This window comes from Pollicipes pollicipes, unplaced genomic scaffold (genome assembly GCF_011947565.3).
Source record: "Pollicipes pollicipes isolate AB1234 unplaced genomic scaffold, Ppol_2.1 Scaffold_6138;HRSCAF=7277_pilon_pilon_pilon, whole genome shotgun sequence".
Lineage (NCBI taxonomy): Eukaryota > Metazoa > Arthropoda > Thecostraca > Pollicipedomorpha > Pollicipedidae > Pollicipes > Pollicipes pollicipes.
The window spans coordinates 14,336,625-14,348,790 of NW_023596818.1; positions in this window are offsets into that span (position 1 = coordinate 14,336,625).

Below are 12,166 nucleotides of genomic sequence, written 5' to 3' on the forward strand. Positions count from 1 at the left end.
TGTGATCTCGGAAACGACACACACTCGCAAGGCTTTTGTGAATGGAAAGGGACGATCGCAAAATATAGGAATGATAATGTGAAACTGAAGTGAATCCAATGAAGGGTCACGCGATAATCGTCGCCAGGTTGCCGCAAATGTCTGTCTTGCAACGTTCGTCCGGCTCGCGACGGTGGTGCGTTTGGGCACTAAGTCATCATAGCACATGTTTGTCACTCAGTTCTCCGCGTGCTTCATTTTCTATGGTATTTTACTGAAACATATACATAAACAACAACCTAATCATCCTAGTGCTGCACCAGCCTAAGCTTCCTAAAAGGTTTCAGTCTACTCCACTAAGCGGTGACCTATAAAATGTGCCACATCGTCATGGGACCCATGAGTGGATTTATCACAAACTCGATGCTCTCCATCAGTCATCAATTCTTTCAACAACATAACTTGTGAAACGTCACCGATGCCAAAATTCAAGTAAGGGAGCCGAACACCGCAGAAGGTTACATTCAGAGCCTCCAGATACAACGCAGCAAGTAACCCGATGAGAGCCTTCCACGACCATCGTGAAGCTATTGGCGAGCGAGCCGAGAACTTTGAGGCCGCGGCCAGAGATCAATGGCCTGAATTATTTAATACGCTCGCTTCCAAAGGCGTGCTGACATGGCGAAGTTTGCGGGCGTATATAAAACGTTGACCATGTCCATGCATAGTGGATTTGTTGAGCAGCACTGTACACCATGACGCCACTCGTTGGCAAAGAAGACCAAATGCGGGTACGAGATCATTCCATCGGGTAATATCCAGACCAATAAGCTAAGATTTACCAGGAGCTGGCACAGCTCCCAGAATTTTGGGTGTCACGAACGCTGCATGCTTGAACGATGGATATTATGAACTTCGAATATTGCGATTTTGGATGGTGCTAGTTTGAATGTTGCAATTGTCCTCGGTCCGAGGATATTGGACGATTTTTGGATGCTGGGGGCATTGGATATTCCGATTTTGTCCTTTTGACAATTGGACGTTATGAGCTCTGATAATTTGACGCAGTTTGCAAACACGCCTTTTTGCGGACATGCCAATATGTTGCCGAATGTTGACTGCTAATTAGCTTAAGTGTTCTTCAGAAGAATATGTATTAGCCTAAACGTTTTTAAGTAGAATGCAAGCCACCGAATATGTTTTGGTCGCTTGCTTACTCGCCGAAACGCCCTTCCAACTTGATTCTTTAGTCGAATGTTATCAATTGAATGCTCTTTGGTTGACTGCTAATCACCTGGATATTCCATAGTCCAATGTCTATGCGTCGGAATGTGGCCAGTGGGTTGCAGGCATATATTCATTAATCCTCGCTCTGCGCGTGTTATTTCACAATCACCCTACCAGGGAAAGTGTCAGCAGCTACCTCAAGATCTCGAAAAAGAGCACGCTAGACCTACGGGAAAGACGGTATTAGCAGCTCTTGCCATACGGTGTTATATAGGATGCAGTCGAACGATGGCAAACGCTACTTTTGACAGGTCAAATCAGGTTCATCCCACTATTATATACCCAAAAGACTCGAACAAAAATTTCGGCTAATCAACCACTGGGTGATTTTCCTTTCCTGGAATTGCTGTTTGCCAAATTAAACTTACGACAAAAGACACTTAGTGACTTAATCATTCCGGTATATTCTATTCGTATAAGTGCTTTTTGCCTAAATGCAACTCGGCTTATGGACGCTTCGTCCGACAATGAGCATTTTGACTAGTCTGCATTTAGACATCTTGCACGTCATCAAATAAGACACGTCAATGTGCATTCCGTCTTTCAGCCGTTCGCTCCTTTATTATGCGGTAAAAAGACATGACGGCAAAATCATTCGAGTTTTTCACATCTGGTGGAATAACGTTCAGTTAACACGCGCTCGGATAAGGGTCAAATTCCCCCCCCTCCCTAAGGTTTTTCCAGAATGATTTCCGAACAGCGCGGCGTAGCCGCGCCAAGTTTTGCATACTGAAGGCAATTTTGCATACTGAATAGTTTGTTTTGTTTGTTTGTTAGTTAGTTATGTTCTGTTTGTTAGCTAGTTATGTTAGTTATGTCATGTAAATAGTTAGTTTGTTTTCAAGTTTTGCATACTGAATAGCCATTCGTTTGTCATCAAAAATTTAGATGTTGCTTATAAGGTCGTTGATCTATGGCAGGTCAAAGTCAGGCCATGGTTTCAGAGATATCAGTTTCTAGGGAATCGTTTAATCTGATGCAACAACGGAGTGTTTGACGAAGCCATACCTCTCTGAGATGCTTTCTTAGTCAACGTAAATATTGAATGTGCAAATTACGTTAACCTAAGATCAGGTCTAACGGCCAGACGAAGGTCAAAACCAACCTGCTTTATTGCTCTATAGTTTGCTGTATAGGATAGTTTCTGGTGCTAATTTCAAATTTGTTGATAGCAGGAACCGCATTATACATCTTTCATGGATTTCTTAGAGGTCGGAATAGGTCATTGACCTGAAATTACCGAGGTAGGCATTTTTTGAGGAACACACTGTCTGGCGTAATATTTGTCGCCTTTTCAAATGCAAAACCCAGAGCAGTCCTGTATGATTTTGGTCATCATGACCTTCAAAAGGTTAAACAAGGTTACTGACCCTAACTGAGCATGTGAACTTTTGCTTAGAAACAGTTATCTAGGTTATGGGGGCACTTAAGAGACCAACCTGGGATTTTACCTTGCTTGACCTCACTTAATCCTAAGCTTATAACCTAGAAACCTAAAACATTTACCTAAGTAAGTTCACGTACGGGTCAGCACACCCTGCAGATTTGGTGTCTCTAACTTTTTTAGTTTCCGAGATCTCAGGCGGGTCAGATTGACTCCTACCCGAGCGAAGAGTATCTAGCCGGTCACCCGGGCGCATGTTAAAAAACATTCGGTAATTTGTTATGGAACCCGTCCGCTGCGCGTGTGAATTATGTCTCACGAGATAAGAGGAAAGCGTCTCCATGGTATGTTTCTGCCGGCTCCAATGCACCTCACATACGCGCTTAAAAGGAGTGTTCCATATTTGCATGGGGTTTTGAGCTGAAATAACCATCTTGAAGATCATTCGGTTCGTTCACGGTCCTGTCCTTCTCGAGACCTAAAACCAGGGGTGAAAAATGCCTTTTCCTGTTACCGACGGAATATCAAACCGTCTTAACTGTCACCTACAGCCAAATCTATCAGAAAACCATTGCAATAAATAATAAATGTGATAAATCACAAAAACAAAGACAAATAGAATGCAACGCGGCATAACTATCAAACATATTTGCTTCGGGAGTTCATTTACACTTATGTATCATTTGTTTGCCATGAAACACTGAATGATGGCTGAGACTCAGCTAATAAGATTATTAGATATATGCATACTTAACACATGCAGCCTAGGGGCAAGTCGTCTGTTGTTTCGATGAATATAACAACCTATTAAAGCTTGTCACACAAAGAGCTTTCATTTAATCACGGAATGGTACATCTGGCTGGAATGGTAGGAAATCTCGAGATGGGCGGAATCACCCGCCCTCATCTTCACACCCCGCACGCCGGAAGGCTGCTGAAAACCCTTCGCCATGGGAAACGTGTCTCAATTCTCTGCATTCCATCGCAGGGAGCATAGAAATTAGGGGTCCCACATTTGCAGAGTTGGTTCAGGATAGACGAAACTTTCTGGCGTGAAAATGTGTTGAACCTAGGTCAACGTAGCATGGGTTAAGTAAGGCTAGACATGATTGAAACGAATGTTCCCATGTTTTTGTGTCACTGCCTTAAATAAGGTCACTGCCTAGTGGAAAGTATGATAATATCAGACCTGGCCAACATGTTTGATAATCTTTACAATGAAAGAAACCAGAAGAGAGTCTTAAATCCCAGATCACGATGCACATCGGTTTCACATGAGGCTCCTCCGATTTCCGCACATCCTTCTCTTTCGCACTTTTAACTTTATAGGGCGATGGTAGATCCAGTAACCGTGGGGCGATGTATTTGTATATTTCCTAACTTTAATCAATTCCGCATTTACTTTTTTGTGCAAGGTGTTAGGCACTCCTACGAAAATTGACAACTAAATTATGCACATCGTTTCATTGCTCTGAAGATATTTACACAAAAACTAATGGATGAATGAATTTCATCCTCCCCTCTTCCATAGTGCATTCCAAAAGCAGTTCATCGCACCAGTTCAAAGCAGTGTTAGTATCATTTCTAGGGCAAAAGTCAAAGAACAGCCTGGCGTTCAATTTAGCTGCGATCATTTAGTCGGGCCTTGCTGCCTGGGCCGTAGCAAGGTCTAAAATTTCCACATGCGCCATGGAGCGTCCGTCCTCCACGTTCCCTCTGCTGAGGCGGCGTGGCCGGGCGCCGGTTCACACGGGCGCCGCAGCCTGGGTCAGTCCGGCGGCGCCGCGCTGACAGCGGGCTGGCATTCCGCGGGCAGCGGCACGCGGACCCGGCGGGACCGGCGCTCCAGTCCGCCCGCAGTCCCGTCAGGTCCGGGGCAGGCGGCCGCCGGCCGGTCTGTGCCCGGTCGGCCCGAGAGACAGACATTTTCATCGTTCGCACTACCCGGATAAGTCCACCAAAATTTATATTTATGGCCGGGCATACCATGAACTGCTTTCCCCGTACCTGCTCGAGAAAACATCCTGAAGCAGCCAGAGTACGGGGAAAATAGCACATGATATTCCAAATGCTCACCTATGATTCAAAGTTCCATTAATGACATTGCTTCTCCAATAAGCACTATCTATGCCCGCAGTAACACACTGTAATATTGAGCTTGCCTGAGCAATGGGGATAAGTCTGCCGTCAAAGCCATGTGAAATATAAAAAAACAAATGTGAAGCGTGCTTTGTTTCATGCTCTTGTCCAGTGTATACAATCGCACACATACTCTCCCTCTCCGTATCTCTCTCCCCCCCCCCCCTCTCTCATCTCTCTCTCTCTCCATCATTTTACTCATGGTTATAATAAAATCTAGGGGACATTTTTTGGACCTAATTTGCTTGAGAGGTGGATAGCAAGCAAGAACAACAGCCAAAAAGCAAATACCAAATCCCTTGCTGCAATCAGGGCGGCAACGCAGTGAGGCGGAGGAGGAGCTTCTCCGTGCTCAACTGGCCTCACAGCCTTTGTCCGTGGCTAGCGTGCTGTTCACAACACTACGCTAGTGCATGTTACAAACACGCCGAGTTCATCACAGAGTGTTTTGGGCTACGCACCACGAGCATGCAGCACTAACATTGAACAGTTTTTGCGGCTGTTATGGTCTTTTGTTCTACCAGTGGTCTCCCTCCAGATCCACTGGTATTCAGTTTAGTTTGGATCATAAAAGAAGCATGACATAATAGAGATGATTATCACTATTTGCGCTTCCTTTGGAAAGTGGAGACTCGACAAGATCTATGGCGATGGAAACCAGTCTTGAAAGCGAATGAGCCTGGCGTTTTCTAAAGAAATATGCCAAAAGCAGAATGACACTGGAGTTTTCAGGCTATTCAACGCTGTTTCAGAACCGTAAATAAGAAGTGTTTGAGACCCTCCTTATGAGAGACTAAAATCAGCATCACTATCTCAAACATCACGGCTATAAGGTTCTTTAAGTAACACCTCCAATCGTTAAAACGATGCCCAAGAGCAAGCATCGACGGACCCACAAGCTCACATGCGCAAGAAAAGAAAACATTCCACCTCGGACACGTTTTCCATGATTACTCCGAAGACACTATCAGCAAACGGAGTCCAGCCATTCCGTTCACAAACGTGGTCAGTTGAGCTGGCGACGTTTGTGAACGGCGCCGTGCCGTGATGGGCCGATGTTATCCTCCGTGGCATCCGGAGGCAGCCAGGGGCAGCACTCCCACGCCCAGGTCGGACGCCAACGCTGCATGCGGAGCATTGCAGGCATACGTCCCTGCAGGCGCGGTTGCAATAGTCCCGCATAGGGGAGATGCCAGTGCATCGGCTGGATCTAGGGCACATATATCGACCGCAACGCTGCAAGCACCAATCACCGCTGTCGAGAAAGACCGCGCTTAGCCGAGCGTGTGAAGAAAAAAGCAAGGCGCGAGGTGCAGGAAAGGCCAACACCACCATTTGGTTGGATTTCCATTCAGCTTTGAGTGAATAGGCATGCACTCACGGGAATACCGGCACGTTGACAGCGCGGTGAGCGGCTATCAGCGCGTCGGAGTTCCGGGGTCGACTCCCGATGACCACAGCCATTTTGACAGGGATTGTCTCAGCCAATGCTGGAAGCCGGGCCGGAGATGTCACTGCGCCTTTAAAGCAGCTGCCCTATACGCCGAAAAATGACGATCTTGCAGGTGTATACTTCGAATAATCTCGTAGATCTACAAGGATCGCACCACTGCTGATTTGCACGGACAAAAGAGAGCTGGAGGAATTCGAGTGCGCGGAATTCGGGCAGTGCGTGGCCCTGAACCTAAGTTCTGCGGCGCTCCCAGGCTTGCGACAGATAAACTTAAGTCGTGCCACACATTACATGCATTCTTTCATTCAATTTCATCAATTTATTACAGTTCACCCGGGCGGGACAACGGCCAATTCGCTACGAATCTTACGGGCCACGTGATTTACACTCGCATGGAGATTTTCCGGCCCTACGTTAAGGCAAAAAACTTGTGGATCATGATTTTGCGGTGGAAGATGCGCGCAGCTACAAGCACGTCACACGATTTACTGACCCTCTGCGGAGTTCCTGGTTTTTGAGAGGCAAATGTACGGTCGTGCCGCCCGTTACATGCATCTCTCCCAATTCGCGGGGCCCATGCAACTTTTTGTGAAGGTTACAAACCATCTGACCAACTTTCGCTTTAGACCAGCCACGACACCCAGCGTTACGCAAAATAACACTTCTGGATCACGGTCCTGTGGTCCGAAGATGCGCACAACTACAAGCACGGCACGCACGTGACGAATCCCTCAACTAGCTACCGCGTGTTTTAAGATATAAAGAAAGTTAATATCTAACTCAGCAACATTCTAGGAGCCTTGAGCTTGTTTTAAAAAGTACGTCGGTGTCATGCCACATTTATGATGTGTTCCACCATTACAAAGAAATGGCAAAATGAATTATTGCTAAGCCCGTCAGCGTGCCTGGCGGGTGCACATTCGAACAGAGAAACAGTATGACCGTCATTACCCCCCCCCCCCCCAGCACTGCTTTCTGACATGCGTTGGCTTTCTAACAAAACCATCACGGAAATGAATGTGAGTTGAAATGCTGTGCCGCGAATGCGAAGATTACAACACACATTAAAGTGACCCTCTCCGTCGTATTATTTTAGCTACACTACTGTGCTCTGACTGTGGCGATCCAGGCTCTTGCAACATTGTTCCTGTGGTCTCATGTTGCGCTGAAACCTCCCACACCCGTCGCGTGTCAATGCCGGAACGGCTTACCCCGACACGAGCAATGACGTTTGTTGATTGAGTTCATAGCTCACGCACCTGTCATGGCAAATCCCAGATGCAGACCACGGGGGTCCATCCCAACTTCAGATGCACTGGGAGTATCACTGGGATCCATCAGTGGTACAGAAACGCCGGATCCTCGGAGCATAGCTTAGAATGGTATGCCTCCATGCTGGCTTAGAATATGTGATTTGTTGGATCTGTCGCGAAAATGCGACTTGGCGGGGCACAGGTTCTACCGGAACCATCAGCCCGGCTTCAAAACTAACCGTTCGCAGACTCACCGTGCAGTGTGCCCACCGTCGCAGTAACAGTGAGCGAGGCTGGGTGACTGCACCGGAATCCCCGTGCCCGCTTCGACCGAACTCTTGTTGAGTCAGCGACCTTGGAGCCTTCAGCCGGAAGAACGCCCCAAAGACGCGATCTGCAATGCAGCGAAGCAAATATCGCGAGGGCTTTGCCCACGAAAATACCTTATCCACGTTAGCGGTACCCATTCCAACAGCTGCCCCATCTCTGTCACGTAATTAAGCTGTCCGTCCGTTACTGGGCGCATCCAGAGGAGCCGCCGCTGGCGCTGCTCGCGCTCCCACCGGAAACAATGCCGACGATAGCGCCGACTACAATCCCCTCGCGGCGGCAGACTCATCTCCCCAGTGCCGGAGTGAATGCCGCCACGGATCGGGCCGCCTCTATCTCTGATCGGAGGCGGCGCGGGTGGCGCTCGAGCTGTGGCGGAGCGGAGCGGAGGCGGCCGTCTGCGCAGCGGCGAGCCCGCCGCGCCGGCCCCGCGCCGGTTCCCAGCGCGACCCCCGACCTCCGGCGCCGCCAGTCCCGTCGCGGCGGCGCCACCTGGCGGCAGGCAGAGGGCGCGCGCGCCGGCTGCCGCGGTCGCTGCAGGAGTTCGGCCCCTGACCCGGGGGTCAGGTCAGTGCGGCGGCGCTGCGGAGCTCCATCAACGGGTTGGCAGTCGAGCCCAGGAGCCGTGCAGCGTCGCGCCGACAGCGCGGAGGCGGGCGGCCGCCGGAAGCGGGGGAGCTGTCGGAGCTGAGCGAGCTGACGGAGCTGACGGAGCTGTCGGAGCTGAGGGAGCTGTCGGGGCTGACGAAGCCTTCGGAGCTGACAAGAAGCTGTCGAAGCTGTCGGAGCTGTCGGAGCTATCGGAACTGTCGGAACTGATAAGAGTATCGAAGCTGTCGTAGCTGTCGGGGCTGAGGAAGCTGTTGGAGCTGACGAAACCTTCGAGCTGACAAGAGCTGTCGAAGCTGTCGTAGAATACGATCGCTTGCAGTCTTCGGATCGGTGAGGGCTGACGAAGCTGTCGGTGCCGATGGGTCAACGACGATGGGCCGACCTCCTGTCGCCGTGCTCTGGACCCTGGCCGTGCTGCTGAGCTCGGTGACGGCCGGCGCCAGCAGTGGCATCGGGTGAGTACGTGCATTGCGCTGCATACACCGGGCAACTGGCGGCTCGCAGTCATAATTGAAGTGTCTTGAATTTCGATCTGCTTTTGTGTCGCCTTCAGCCCAGCCAAGTAGGCTCCGATGCCTTAGGGAGTCATTCCAATGCCCGCATTATTGGATTAGAACGGACGCCGACGTGGTGCAGCATGGAGATGTACGCCGAGAGGTGCGACTTTCCGTCATCCTCGGCGTCCCGCGATGGCTTTAGTCATGCAGACAGGCACGTGCGAACGATGCTTGCTCGACCCTGTGTCGGTGCTTCTGTGAAAATGTATCCATTTTGACCCTTTGATTCTACCGCCATACATGACCATCATGCATTACACGTTTCGCGAGCTATTTTTCAAGTGGGATATCACAAGGCTAAAACCCTTAGTATCAGCGTATTCTTTGCTATCAAGGCCTTGATTCATCGCCGATGCAATGCTCTACAAAACACGTTCAAGTGTTCATTAAGCCGCGCATTTGGGTGATGATAAGCGTGTTGAGCGATCTGAAAAGGACAACGCACGGCCGTTCAAATGTTCACAAGAGAACATTTGCATCCGAATATCTAGAGACTACCTCAGCTGCTCAGATTGATGGCTCCGTTTCCAGCAGTTACTTTGTTGTATATCGTTGTCTCTTATAGTTGTATATTTCTTATTGTTTTATCGTGCCGAAACATGCAACGTGCATGTACATTATACACACCCACGCACATGTATATATGTATGTATATACATATATACATACACACACCACACACACACACACACATATATATATATATATATATATATATATATATATATATATATATATATATATATATATGTGTGTGTGTGTGTGTGTGTGTGTGTGCGTGCGTGCATTGCCACCATATACTTTGCTCATTGTAAAATCTAGGAAAAGCGGGGTGGCTTTTATGCATTGATTTAACTAACACTACCAATAGGAACATATAATATATGAGCTCAGGTGGTCATTGTTCTCGCTACGGAAACACCGAATAAATTGAACTTTATCTATAAAATACGGTATGTAGCTACATTCTTTAAGAGAGCGTTCTCACATTCGACAAGTGAAGCCAGGACAAAATGCCCTTTTTTGTGCAATTGCGACATATTCTAACCCATCCTGTTGCCAACGCGTCCATCGCTGATGGAATGCTTCTGCACCCGGCCTTTGCCGGAAGAGCAGGGTTATCATGCTCACTTTGGCTAAATGTTTGTCTGTTTCGTCATGGCTTCGAGCCGGTGGTTTCCGCATTGCGTACGTAATTATTGGCTAGGCCAGGACATACTCACCACTGTGAAATGCTAACTTGAAGGTGACTGAGCATGTAAACGTGCGCACCCTAACGTGTCGGATGGTCTGCTAAACCGTGCTCAGCCTTGCCGAAAATCCATGCCGCCACTGTTCAGCAGATTACACCCACGCCGGCCGCAAATGATGGGTTTTCAAGCCAAAGCACTGCAATGCCGATAGCGTAACTAGACGTTAAGTGGGGGGGTGCGGTTAAGTCAGGGGTGTGGTGTTCGTACGTGCGTAAATGTCTGACTCGTCGAACATGTACAAATATGATGACGTGTCCAAAATAGCGCCATACCCAGCACGCCTCGGTGACTAAAAACAGCTGATTCAGAACGTTCCGGATCTACTGGTGGTAATCCAACGGACCATGCAACGCGATGAGTTTACACAATTGAGTGGAGGTGATGCTCTTTCTCATGCAAGGATTAGGACTCCGCATGCAGCACACAACCTAAGGCTTATTCGCCAATGCCACTTTTCTAGTTTTAAGCCGAAACCTTCGTGCAAACCAAAGGAATAAGTGTGCGATTTTTCGCAGGGGCTGTTGCAATTTCACTTCAGGTTGCGATACTTAAGACTGCATATATGGGTGGGATCTGTCACCTCTTAGGGTGAAATTGTTTGTTGAATTAGAACAATTTTTGTGGGTTATTTCCACAAAAAAACTGGACATCAAAGCCTGTACGCTTGGTCTTGGGCTACGTCCGCCTGGTGTGACTGGCATTATAGTCAGTTTGCTTACGTGCCTGAGTAACACCGCCACCTCACGAGTCCCAACTGGTTAGAGGCGGGCAAATCGGCCGGAGAACGTTATCATGACAGGCTCATTGTATTTTTTGGCTAGAAGATCGGTCACCAGTCTCGCTTTGGAACGCGGCAAGGATATTAGGCAAAGCAGCCGTCGCCATTTTGCCTACAAATCCCTTTTCACCCGCGGCGCATTGACACAGATGTGACAGGATTATGAGCGCGGCTGGCAAACTCACGTTATGGAGGTGTGGCAGGTTGTCATATTCGTTGCAAGGAAGGGCGTTGCAAAAAATTGCCTGCATCCAGGACGCTCCCATGTCCTTGAAATCACCACGCTATGGTCAACTGCTTGAAGGTATGTCTCTCCAGCGTTACGTGAAGCGAAATAGACATCACTGTAGACGGATTACTATATGTGCAGCTGTTACAGATATAGGACTGGATGAGCTAGACAAGAGCTTGACCGCCATTTAAATAGCACAGTGTTGAGTGGCATAGATTCGTATGCTGCTGACACACACACCCGCTGGTAGTGCGTTGATCTGATCATGTGTTGTGCATTCAGATGTGCATAACTTTGGATCTATGCCTGGATCAACCGCGCTTCATACAGTCAAAGTGAGATTCACTCTTGGGAAATCAGAAGGCTCGAATGATAAAAAGTTCAACGGAGTGGCTGAAATGGGTGGAATCAACCACATGCCAACTTAAGCAAGGCGACTGAATATCAACTTACAATCGATGTACTTACTTAGCCAATTTGTGAAAGCCAGCTAACTAGCACAGCAAATGTAATGTGTGACGGTTCACTATGACCTAGTCACTACGCATGCGCAGGCATATCATGTAGGTCTTAAGACAGCCCATCGACCACATTATTGCCCTCGCATTCTGAGCTATTGCCACTGGAATCGATTTTACCGACGTGAACTGTAGATTCAGATCCCGTCCCTTCGCGTCCGAAAAACTGCTGCAACTCGGAGCCGATTTAAAAGCAAGATCAGCACGCTGCGAGTTAAAGTCTCAAAATGTTTCGATAGGGTAGACTGAAGCAAACGCTTGTCTCCTACCCAATGACAAATTGGAACTCGCCTAAGTCTGTTCGTTTTCAGCACCGCATCTGTGTTGCAGGTTGAGTGCGGCGCGCCCGCTGGATCTGGACGACCCGGACAACATATTTTCCACCAAGAAA